The sequence below is a fragment of the Condylura cristata genome, unplaced genomic scaffold, assembly GCF_000260355.1.
Source record: "Condylura cristata isolate star-nosed mole 26May11 unplaced genomic scaffold, ConCri1.0 scaffold00027, whole genome shotgun sequence".
Lineage (NCBI taxonomy): Eukaryota > Metazoa > Chordata > Mammalia > Eulipotyphla > Talpidae > Condylura > Condylura cristata.
In genome coordinates, this window is record NW_004567128.1 from 19,829,654 (window position 1) to 19,840,519 (window position 10,866).

The 10,866-nt window shown below is 43.1% G+C and overlaps 1 pseudogene; it reads left to right on the forward strand.

The window, feature by feature from the left end:
• Positions 1 to 355: 355 nt before the first annotated feature.
• Positions 356 to 3,245, forward strand: LOC101620099 (annotated as a pseudogene).
• Positions 3,246 to 10,866: the final 7,621 nt, after the last annotated feature.

Sequence of the window (10,866 nt, forward strand, 5' to 3'; positions counted from 1 at the left end):
CTCATAGAGGAAATTTAACTTATAGGTGGATATGTCACCTAAACCCTCAATCTCTTTATGAACACTCTGTATCTCTAGTCAAATCATTATAGGCCTGTAATATGCCCTATACCATTAACTTCCATTGTGTCCCAAAGCCACAGTCCGTAAACCATTTAAACCATATAGGCTATAGTTAACTGTTTACTGTGCTTCAACACCCCAAAAGATGTGTACACACACACACACACACACACACACACACACACACACACACACATAGAACAAACAAATCGCTGCTTAACATTCATTGGCTACAGGAAATTAAGAAACTGAATCCTCTATATAAGTGGTTTAGCTTCTGTCAGAGAATACCATGTTGCAGTTTAAAAAATCCTTCAGGTTCCTTGCTGGAAAAGATGCCATCTCAGACAACATTGCCCCAACCAAAGAGTTTGCCAGTAGAAACACCTGTGCCCCCTACACCTGGAACAACATCTTATGGCTATATCACCATAGCAAAGACATTGTTGCCCAGAAGGCCCCGCTCTCCAGCGTACAGCAAACTTGGCAGAACACCACAACTGGGAATAAGATTGGGGAATGAGGGGTGAGTGTCCTGCCCTAACGGAACTGGGAGCTCACCTCTGGACTATTATTTTACAAAATTTGTTGTGGGTTTGCAAGCTGAACTTAACCAGTATCAAGAGCCTGTGTGTTTGTCCCCTGTTGACTGCAGGGCAGCATTTTATCTTACTTCCTGACTGTTGTAGGTCAAAACCTGAGACAGCTCCCCTGACTGCAATATTGCAGGTTATTAACATTCTCACTATTCACTCTAATGTCTCAGTAACACAAGGTGGATTGTAATGTAAGTGCCTGACAGTATTTTTTTTTTAATAGGAATGCAGGCGCCTGACATTAAGCTTTTCATTGCTCAGGCATCCCCTTTAGACATGGTTATCTCCAATAAACACATTGCCAGGGCAACACCAGTTCAAGAACCAGACTGCCCCACCCCTAAGTTCCTTTGTTTTAGAGAATTCTGGTTGATCTAGAAAACTGACTATCTGACCACTTGTTTTCCCCATCCTGTGTTTTCATTTCTCCTGTCATTTTTGTAAAGCAGCAATGATATTTCTCAAACAATAAGAATTCATTCCTATTGGCCCTCCCTGGTGGCGCAGCGGGTTAAAGCCCAGCACTGAGAATCTAAAGCCACTTCCGCATGAGTTCGATTCCTGCCTGCCCCGGAGGTGACCACATGGCGTGGCAGACCTCTCCTGACCCGCCCGCTGCTCCCCTCAGCAGTGTACTTCGTCCATCTGCCTGTTCTGCTCCCCACTCTGTCTCTGGTGAAGCCTCTCGCCACCCCTGAGCCTCTGGCCTGTACCCCAGTTCTGTATGTACAAATAAATAAATCTTTAAAAAAAAAAGAATTCATTCCTATTTACAAAATGAAAATAAAATTCTAGGAGGAAATTTAACTCATGAGGTGGGAGGTCTTTAAATTGCAAATGGTAGTAAGACACTGATGAAAGGAATCAGGCAGCACAAATAAATGCAAAGGTATCCTTTATTCAGTAATTGTAAGAATTAATATCAATAAACTGACAATACTGCCAGAAGCCAGCTATAGATGCAATGTGATTCCTATGAAGGTTCCTTTAATATTTTTGTAGGAACATTCTGAAAATTTATATGGAACCATTAAAGAACCTAAAGAGTCAAATTCTGAGAACAAGAACAAAGGAGAATTCAACTATCAGGCTACAGTAATCAAAACAAAATATAGTACTTGCATAAAAATATTCTATTAGACAATCTAATAGAATGAAGGACCCGGAAATAAATCAAGCATATATGGTCAACTTCTATTTGATAAGACAGCTAAGAATTCTCCATGGAAAAAAAAGATACTCACTTCAGTAGGTGGCATGGGGGTAAATGGATAGTCACAAGTAACAGAATGAAACTCGATCTTTGTCCTAAACCACTTACAAAAACTAACTCAAATGAATTGAATACTTAAATATGAAACTTTAAACCTTCAAACTCCTCCAAGAAAACACAGAATAAAGGTCCTTAGCATGTGTCTTAGTAATGATTATTTGAATATGAACATAAAGCACAAGCCTCAAAAATAAAAAAAAAAAAAGAGAGACTACAGCAAAGCAAAAATTTGTGCAGGACATGAAAAACCATCAAGGTTGTGCCAAGATAATGCAAAGAAAGAAGAAAACTATTTACAAACCAAATATCTAATAAAGCTTACATATAAAGATTCTCAATCTCACGAGTTATTGGAAAACGGAAACGTCACTACAAGATTCAAGTCTTCACAGATGCCAGACACACAGAACAGTCCTGCCCCACCCTGGCTCTGGGGGCCCCTGGAACACAGTGCCGACGCCAGTTCCCCTCCCATTCTCCTCCCTGCTCACTCCCCCTTATACACATAACTTACATACATAACGTCACTCACCCTTACGTACGTACGTAACGTCTCTCCCCTTTACAGACTCACGTAACATGAGGGACCCCTGACCTCGCCCCAGAACGGAAGTCCCCACACGTACACCTGCGTCACTTCCGCTCTCACTGCGGAAGCCACCAACGGGCCTCGCCATTCCGTGGTCCACAGCCAGCAACCGTTGACCAGCCACAACCGTCTCTGCTCAGCCTTCTTCATCACCGCCATGGCCTCGCCACCAGACCCGGCGAACCCCGAAGGGCCACGCGTGCGCCAGAACTACCATCCTGAGTGCGAGGCCTCCGTCAACCTCCACATCAACCTGGAGCTGCACGCCTCGTACGCGTACCTGTCCATGGCCTTCTACTTCAGCCGCGACGACGTGGCCCTCAAGTATTTCTCCCAGTACTTCCGGCAGCAGTCCCGCGAGGCCAAGGAGCACGCCAGGAAGCTGATGCGGCTGCAGAACCTGCGCGGGGCCCGCCTGCGCTTCCACGACATCAGGAAGCCCGAGCGCGACAACTGGGAGAGCGGCCTCATGGCCCTGGAGTGCGCCCTGCGCCTGGAGAAGCGCGTCAACCAGAGCCTGCTCGACCTGCACCAGCTGGCCACCGACCTCAAGGATGCCCACTTCTCTGCCTTCCTGCGCACCCACTTCCTGCACCACCAGGTCCAGTCCATCAAGGAGATGGGGACCCATCTCACCAACCTGCGCAACATGGGGGCTCCCGAAGAAGGCCTGGCGGAGTACCTCTTTGACAAGCTCACCCTGGGTGAGCGCAACATGGACTGAGACTGAACTGTCTTGCCCATGCCGGAAGGGGGGGCACGTTGCCTTCCCCTCCTTACCAGTTTGCGTTCAGATTACAGCGTTGCCGTTGCAATGCCTCGTTTCAGCCTTTTCTTCCAGTTTTACCGTTTCTTTCAGTAAAGTTATTGGCAGTTAAATAAATGTCTGGTTTATTTGTGTGTGAACACCCCCCCCCCTTTAAGTGGTAAAAGGTATCCAGAAGTCTCCACTGATGGGGGGGGCTTATTCTCTTGTAGCTCGGGGGCTCCAGGGGTGGAGGGGGGAGGTATTCCCTGGGACCCTGGATCACAAAATCCATCTTCCCCTTATAAACATGTGGGTGGTGGAGGTGGATGGCCCAGGTGGTGGGGGCAGAAGGTCCGGGTGGCGGGCGTGGGCGGCCCAGGTGGTTGGGGTGGATGGTCTGGGGCCCTGGTGAATAATCAAAGTATAAAAATAAGGCCTGCAAATTGCTAGTTGGGTGGGTTGGGGTGTTCTTGTGGTTACTGGATATTTATCAATAGTAAACATAAAAAAATATTGTCTAGAATTCATCAGTGCCTATGGGGAAGAAGTAGAGAGTCTGGGATTGAGCAGCGTTCAAAATAAAGGTTGTCTTCACTTTAACTGAAATGTCAATGGTTAATTCTGGGTAGTAAGCTGGGGCTTTGAAAGTTAGAATGGCAGTGCCCCTCTGCAAGCTCACCCGGGATGACAGTGAATGTAGGGTGGGTTTTGCCATAGACAAAAGGTGACCTCCTCTTGTCCCCAGTGCCAGGCTGTTAGACTGTACTTCCAAATACCAATGTATAGTTTTTACTTCAAGTGTACCATTTGTCATCAAGTAACATGGTACCAAAAAAAAAAAAAATCCCATTGAGAAGGGTTGAAAAAAAATAGAAGATCACAGATAAAGCTCAAGCAGCAGTGTTTACACAAGTACATTTTTTACACATTAGGAAATAATTTTTCATCTCTAATTTGCCATGGAGAGATCTGTCTTGCATTTCTACCAACCCTGTTACCCTGCTAACTGAAAAGAGAAAATCCTTTGTAGCTGCTTCAATGCCTCAAACTCAAAATCAGCTCCTCATAACAATTTTAACTAAGTCACCCCCAACTCCACATGTTTCAACCAGCTTTTCTTCCAAGTCCTCCCCTAAAACATCTTTTTGCTAGTCTACCCAAGCCCCGGTTACCTGATAACCCACTTGCTAGTATGATTGACCTCCTACTTGTCAGAAGGTGGACAAGAGCAAAAATGAACAGAAGGATGGGCCAGAAGTTGAGGACAGTAGAGACCACATCAGGTGACTGAAAAAAAACAATTAAAATTGATAAATCACCACGCACATTGCCATGGTGGTGCTGAAGCTTTGTGGTATGTGGGAATCATCTGCAGAGTTTTAAAACTGAATGACCTGGACCTAACCCAGAACAATTCCATCAGTCTCTGAGGCAGGAGTTTGGAATCCCAGACAGCTCGAACCAGCAGGGGTATCATCTCCCCAATAAAAGTGTATTATGTGAACCAGCTGCCGCACCTCGGTTTGTCAGAAACACAGTAGTACTAAGCTCCCCCCGGCCTACCGAATCAGAATGTCCATTTCAACCAGAAACCAGGGGGAAGAATGTGCACATTAGAATTTGAGAAGCACTCTGGTATCCTGGCTACCACATATGGCTGCACCTACCAGTCACCAGGAGGGCTGAAAATAAATTCTGATGCCTCCATTTAAAGTGAGTCAGCCGTGCCTTCATGCAGGTACTGGGCTGAACACTAGAAAAGCTTACTTCATCTTCAATAACAATTACTGGATTGGCAAATAACTAGGGGGACGTGGAGCCTTCATTTCATTTGATACTGTACACATACAAACACATCAACGCAACTTGACCCATTTTCTTCTATCCAAAATTGGTTTGTTGCACACATGGATTGCGGGACTATGGCCTGCAAGCCAAATCCAGTCCACTACCTGTTGGTTTTTGTAAAAATCTGTTAAAGACTTTTTTTTTTTTTTTTACCAGTTCTGGCCTCAACAGCAAAATTGAGAGAAAGGGACAGTGGTTTCCCAAAAATGCACAGCTCACCCTACTATCCACAACCAGCACCAGGTTTGTTACAACTCATGAACATTCACTGACCATCATACCACCACCCAAGAGTCAAGCTTACAGCAAGGATCACTTGCACTGGTGTACCAAAATGGATTTGGACAACAGTATGGTAACATATATTCACCTTTACAGAATCACAGAGTAATTTCACTGCCCCAAACATCTTCTACCTCCACCTATTCTTCCCTCCTTCCCTCTGAAACCCTAGAAATGTCTGATCTCTGCAGTTTCCATTGTTTTACTGAAATACAAATGACAAGTTTTACAGCATGATTAGCTATCTGTATATACTCTGAAATGATCTCTACAATAAGTCATTAATATCCATCACCACAGAATTACAACTTTTCTTTTTTATATTTATATGTGTATTTGCATTGTTGTTTATTTTAAAACAATGTTTACTTTCCTCCTTCTTATGAAGAGAACTTTTAAGATCTATTCTTGATACAACAACTAAGTGTTATGTCTTTCTCTGTCTCAACAGACAAGTTTCCTCTAGGCTTAGTAAATCCTGGTTTTTGGACATTCCAAGGGCAAAGAACGACACTACAAAGATAACATCAGAACTTCTGTCTCCCAGACAGTGGAGAAAGCAAGCTGGCTGGTGTCAGCCAGAGTATGAGAATGGACATCCTGACTTTCTGGCCAACCCTCCCCTTCCACTACCTTTCAACTCTTGAGTCAATGCTTCTGCACTCTGCTAGAGAGAAGGAAGGTGGTTTGTCAAACACTCTTCTGCCACCGACCCTCAATTTCTGGACAAATTAACCTGCTTTCCTTCTCACACTGTTTCCTTTTATTGGCCAAGGGAACCAGGGCTGACCAGCATTCCAATATCACTCAGCAACTTTGAAATACACGATACAGCGTCAGTAACCATCGTCACCAGGCTATTCAGCACATCCCATCACATTCATTTGTGACTGGGAGTTTGTAGTTTTGTAACTTTCACCCATTTTGCACACCCCCACTACCAACTCTGGCAACCACTAATATCTTTAAATTTTGTTTTGTTTTGTTTTGTTTTGCCTTGGAGGGCTTTTTTCATTTGTTTGGTAAGATTTCACAAGAAAGTGGGACCACATGGTATTTGTCTTCCTCTGGCTTATTTCATACAGCATACCACTCTCCAGATCCATCCCCATAGTCGCACGCAACAAGAGCTCCACCTTTTCCTATGGTTGAGTAATTCACTTTATCTGTATAGAAGCCGCTTTTTTTCATGTCTCCACTGATGGGCACCTAGGTTGTTTCCCTATCTTAGTTATTTTAAATACAGCAATGAGCATACGGGTACAGATAGCTTTTCAAATTAGCATTTTTGTATTCTGATAACTTCCTGGAAGTGGAAGAGCTACGTCATATGGTAACTTTACTTTCAATTTCTCCAGGCGCTCCATACTGTTTTCTACAGTGGCTCCACCAGTTTACAGTTTACATTCCCACTCGCAGTGCTTAAGTTTCCCTTTTCTCCACAGCCTTGACAAAACTTGCCATTTCTTGTTTTGTGAAGCTTGTTACTCTGACTGGAGTGAGGTGATAACTCCATTTATCTGCATGTCCCTGATAGCTCATGATGTCCGTTACCTTTTCATGTGCCTGCTGGCCATCTCTATGTCCTCTTTGGAGAAATGTCAATTCAGATCCTCTGCCAGTTTTTAATTGGATTGTTTTTTTGGTTTGTTTGTTCTGCTATTGATTATATGAGCTCTTAATATAGTTTGGATATTAATCCCTTAATAAGCTTTAGGATTGGCAAACATTTTCTCACTTTTGGAAGGCTGCCTTTTACCTTGTGCTTTCCTCTGCTGCATGGAAAATTTTAGTTCGGTACAGTCACACTTGTTTGTTCTTGCATTGGTTTTTGAGGTTGCTAGAATTATCTTCAGAAGCCTATTGTCAAGAAGTTTACCATCTATGTTTTCTTCCTGGGAATTTTATGGTTGCAGATCAAATCTTTAATCCACTCTGAATTAATTTTTGTGGCAGTGTAAGGTGATGGCATGTGTTTTCTAACACCACTTATTGAAGAAACTGTCCTTTCCCCATTCTATATTCTTGGTAACTTTGCTGTAAGCAGGCCATATATGTGTGGGTTTATTTATGTGCTAGTTCCAAATTTTCTCTACTTTCTAAAAGTTAACCTCCTTGGAAATTTTCTGCACATACTCATAAGCACCTCTTTAGTATACATAGAACACAGAAAGATCCATAACAACCTTATCTAAATAGCACTGTAACAGGTTCTTGCACTTTGTTTATATTCTCATTTACAACATGTAAACATTACTTTCTTAAAAGATTTTTTTATGCATACGGAACTGAGGTACTGGACAGGGGTGCAGGGGCAGTGAGAGGATTCACCAGAGAGAGAGTGGGGAGCAGAACAGGCAGATACATTGAAACACACTGCTGAGGGGAGCAGCAGGTAAGACAGGAGAGGCCATGCCATGTGGGTCAGCTCCCTGGCCGGGATCGAGCTTGCGCCGAAGAGGCTGCAGCTAGCTTTGTAGTGCTGCACTTTAACCTGCTGCACCACCAGCAAGGACCCCTATAAGCATTATTTTTTTTAATAGTCATGAGAGATACTTTGGGAGCTTGAGAGTCTCACTTTGCTCCTTATGCCAATTTACCACCCTCTCCACACATTTAACTGCTTTCATTTCAGTGTCCTGAATTCAAACCTTAACACCCTCCAATATTTTATCCAAATTGAGACATTTTATTATATATATCATGTGCCGTTTTGGAAAAAAAAAAGTCTCTACATTAAATTTTAACAAGATTCAAGCAATCCCTTTCCTGTTCTTCTAGCTAGGTCATCTTCAGGTAATTGTAAAAGAAATTCAATCGGCTCTGGGAATGCACAGCATAACTATTTCTTCAGAGACTGTCAGTCACTAGTGGCATGAGGGCTGTGACATGTACACCACACACGGTAGTACTCAGTCCTCCACACTTGTAACTACACAATGCATGAGGATTTTCTCCCTTATGTAAAGGGATACAAAGACTAGAGGAAAGTGTTCTAGGTGTGGCCTACAGGTCAGGAGTGAAGGCGGGGGAGGGTCATGGTTTGCTACACTTGGGAGATACCACATCTATTGTGCAACCTTATACCGATTGCGCTACCTTTTCAAAGACTTACCTCACATTATTGGCTCACACCGAAGTGTGCAATCAACTTTAGCCAGTGGAACAATTTTATATTAACTGTAGCAATAGAGTTGGGGTAACTGCTAAGAAATATCAGGTCAATTATCCAAAAACTGAAGTCTCACAGAGGAAGTGTACTGGATGGGATTGCTGGGGCTGCCCGATCCACACCACAGACTGACAAGCAGAGTCAGCAGAAATGTAGGTTGCACAGTTCTGGTCCTGGAAGTCCAAGGACAGAGTGTCAGTAGGGCTTGTTTCATCCTGAACCCTCTCTCCTTGGTTCCTAGGAGGCCATCTGTTCCTCTGTCTGCACCGGGCCTTTTGTGTGTGTGTTATGTGTGCCCTAATCAGGCATCTTAGAAGGACGCCAAAATTATTAGATTGAAGCATACCCTCGTGTCGTCTCTTTTAAATTAATTGCCACCATTAGATCTCTCTCCAAATAGTCAAATTTTGAAGAGCTAGGGACAGAACTTGAACACATGACTTTGGGGACACAATTCAGCTCACATCTGTCATAAATAAGAAATTCCTCTTACAAGATCTCTGTGGTGGGTGGTGCCAAGATTGCAGTTAGCACTATTAAGCTATCAGCAGCCACTGCAGCATGAGCTCGATCCCTGGTCAGGGAGCTAAGCCACATGGTAGTCAGACCTCTCTTGTCTCACCATCTGCTCCCCTCAGCAGTATATTTCAGTAGATCCACCCGTTCTGCTCCCTTCTCTGTCTCTGGTGAATGCTCTCACCCCTGTACTTCTGGCCTATACCCCAGTTCTTGTATGCATAAATAAGAAAATCTTTTAAAAATGATTCCCTCTTATACACTGCAAATTTTTCAAGGTTTCTGGTAACACCTCAGGCACACTGAAAACACAAAAGTAAAAGAACTGAGATCTTAATTACATTTCAGTAACATCATTGATATGTATAATGTTCATACATAAAAGGAAAAGCTGCAAAGCTATTCACAGAGGGAAGTAGTAAATAATGCATCCTGCACTCTGATGATAAATGTGTAAACTGTTAAACAGGACAGAAGGGCTGAGCTGGTGGTGGGACATATTTCTTCTAGGAAACATGTCATGACTGTTTCTCTGATGTCTGACCCAGGAAGGAAAGCCTGCTACAGAACTGCAATGGGGAGCTGACACCCGCAAACCCGGCCTTGGAAATGCTACTAGAAACAGGTGGTTTCACTAAATCATCCGCATCCTCCCTCCAAGACTTTACTTGGAGACACAGTTGGAAGATAACCAGGTGGGTCTGGGGAAGAAAGCAATATTTCTCCAACAACAATGACTGTCATGTGCTCTGAGAAGTGACTTGAGCTGATAAATTTGATACAGCTCTCACATGAACGTTCCCCAGACGAGCACACCCAGGATGAGGTAGGATTCAAATTCAAGTTGGTCCAAAAACAGAGCACTAGTGCCTTTGATTATGACAAATGAGTGAAGACCAGGGTTTTCTGATATGGTACCACCTGGGCCCTTTAGATTTCAATTAATTCACTAGCCATATCTGACGTGTCAACAGCCACATGTGGCCAGTGGCTTCCATGCTGGTGAGTAAAAATATGGAACGTTTCCATCACGACTGCAATTCCTATTGGCCAAAACTGGTTTAGAACTGGCCCTGACATAACTTAATTGTACGATCGCTTCGGAACATTTTTCATTGACAAGATGTTTTACAACAAATACTTAGGCCATGTCAAAAGAGGTAATTATTATCACTGTGCATTTGAAATCTGATTAACTGTATTAAATTTAAATAGACCTAGGAGGAAATGACATTAATGTACCATTAAATTGTTAATTTTTAAGAGACTACCCACACGAGCACCTCATAAGGTAAGACCCAGAACACTGTTGTTCTTCTGGTGATCTCACTCAATATACCAGCTCTCATTCCTCCAGAGGAAATTATCAAAAAAAAAAAAAAAGTTAGCAAAAGCTATATGTGCTGTTATCTGTAACTGTAGTTCATCCACTTTCTTTGCTATATATAAAATATCCCCACTGCGTAATCCTGTGCCGCAATTCAATGTCTTGTCCACTGCAGGTGGCCACCTGAGATGTGTGCAGTGCTTACTTATTACAAAGGAGCCTTTTCCTTTCTATCAAGGTGAAACTGTGGTCAGTAGAAGTTTACAAACATTTCACAGATATGAACAGCAATGCTATATGGATACATTTAGTGTTGTGATCAAGATCAAACATCAATGGATAGATCTGAAACAAAACTCTCCCAAGGAATAACTGACTTCACCTGTGCAAAACACACCGCTTATTCTTCCTTGTGTTCAATGCCAATGCAATGCCTTATAAAAAAAAAAAAA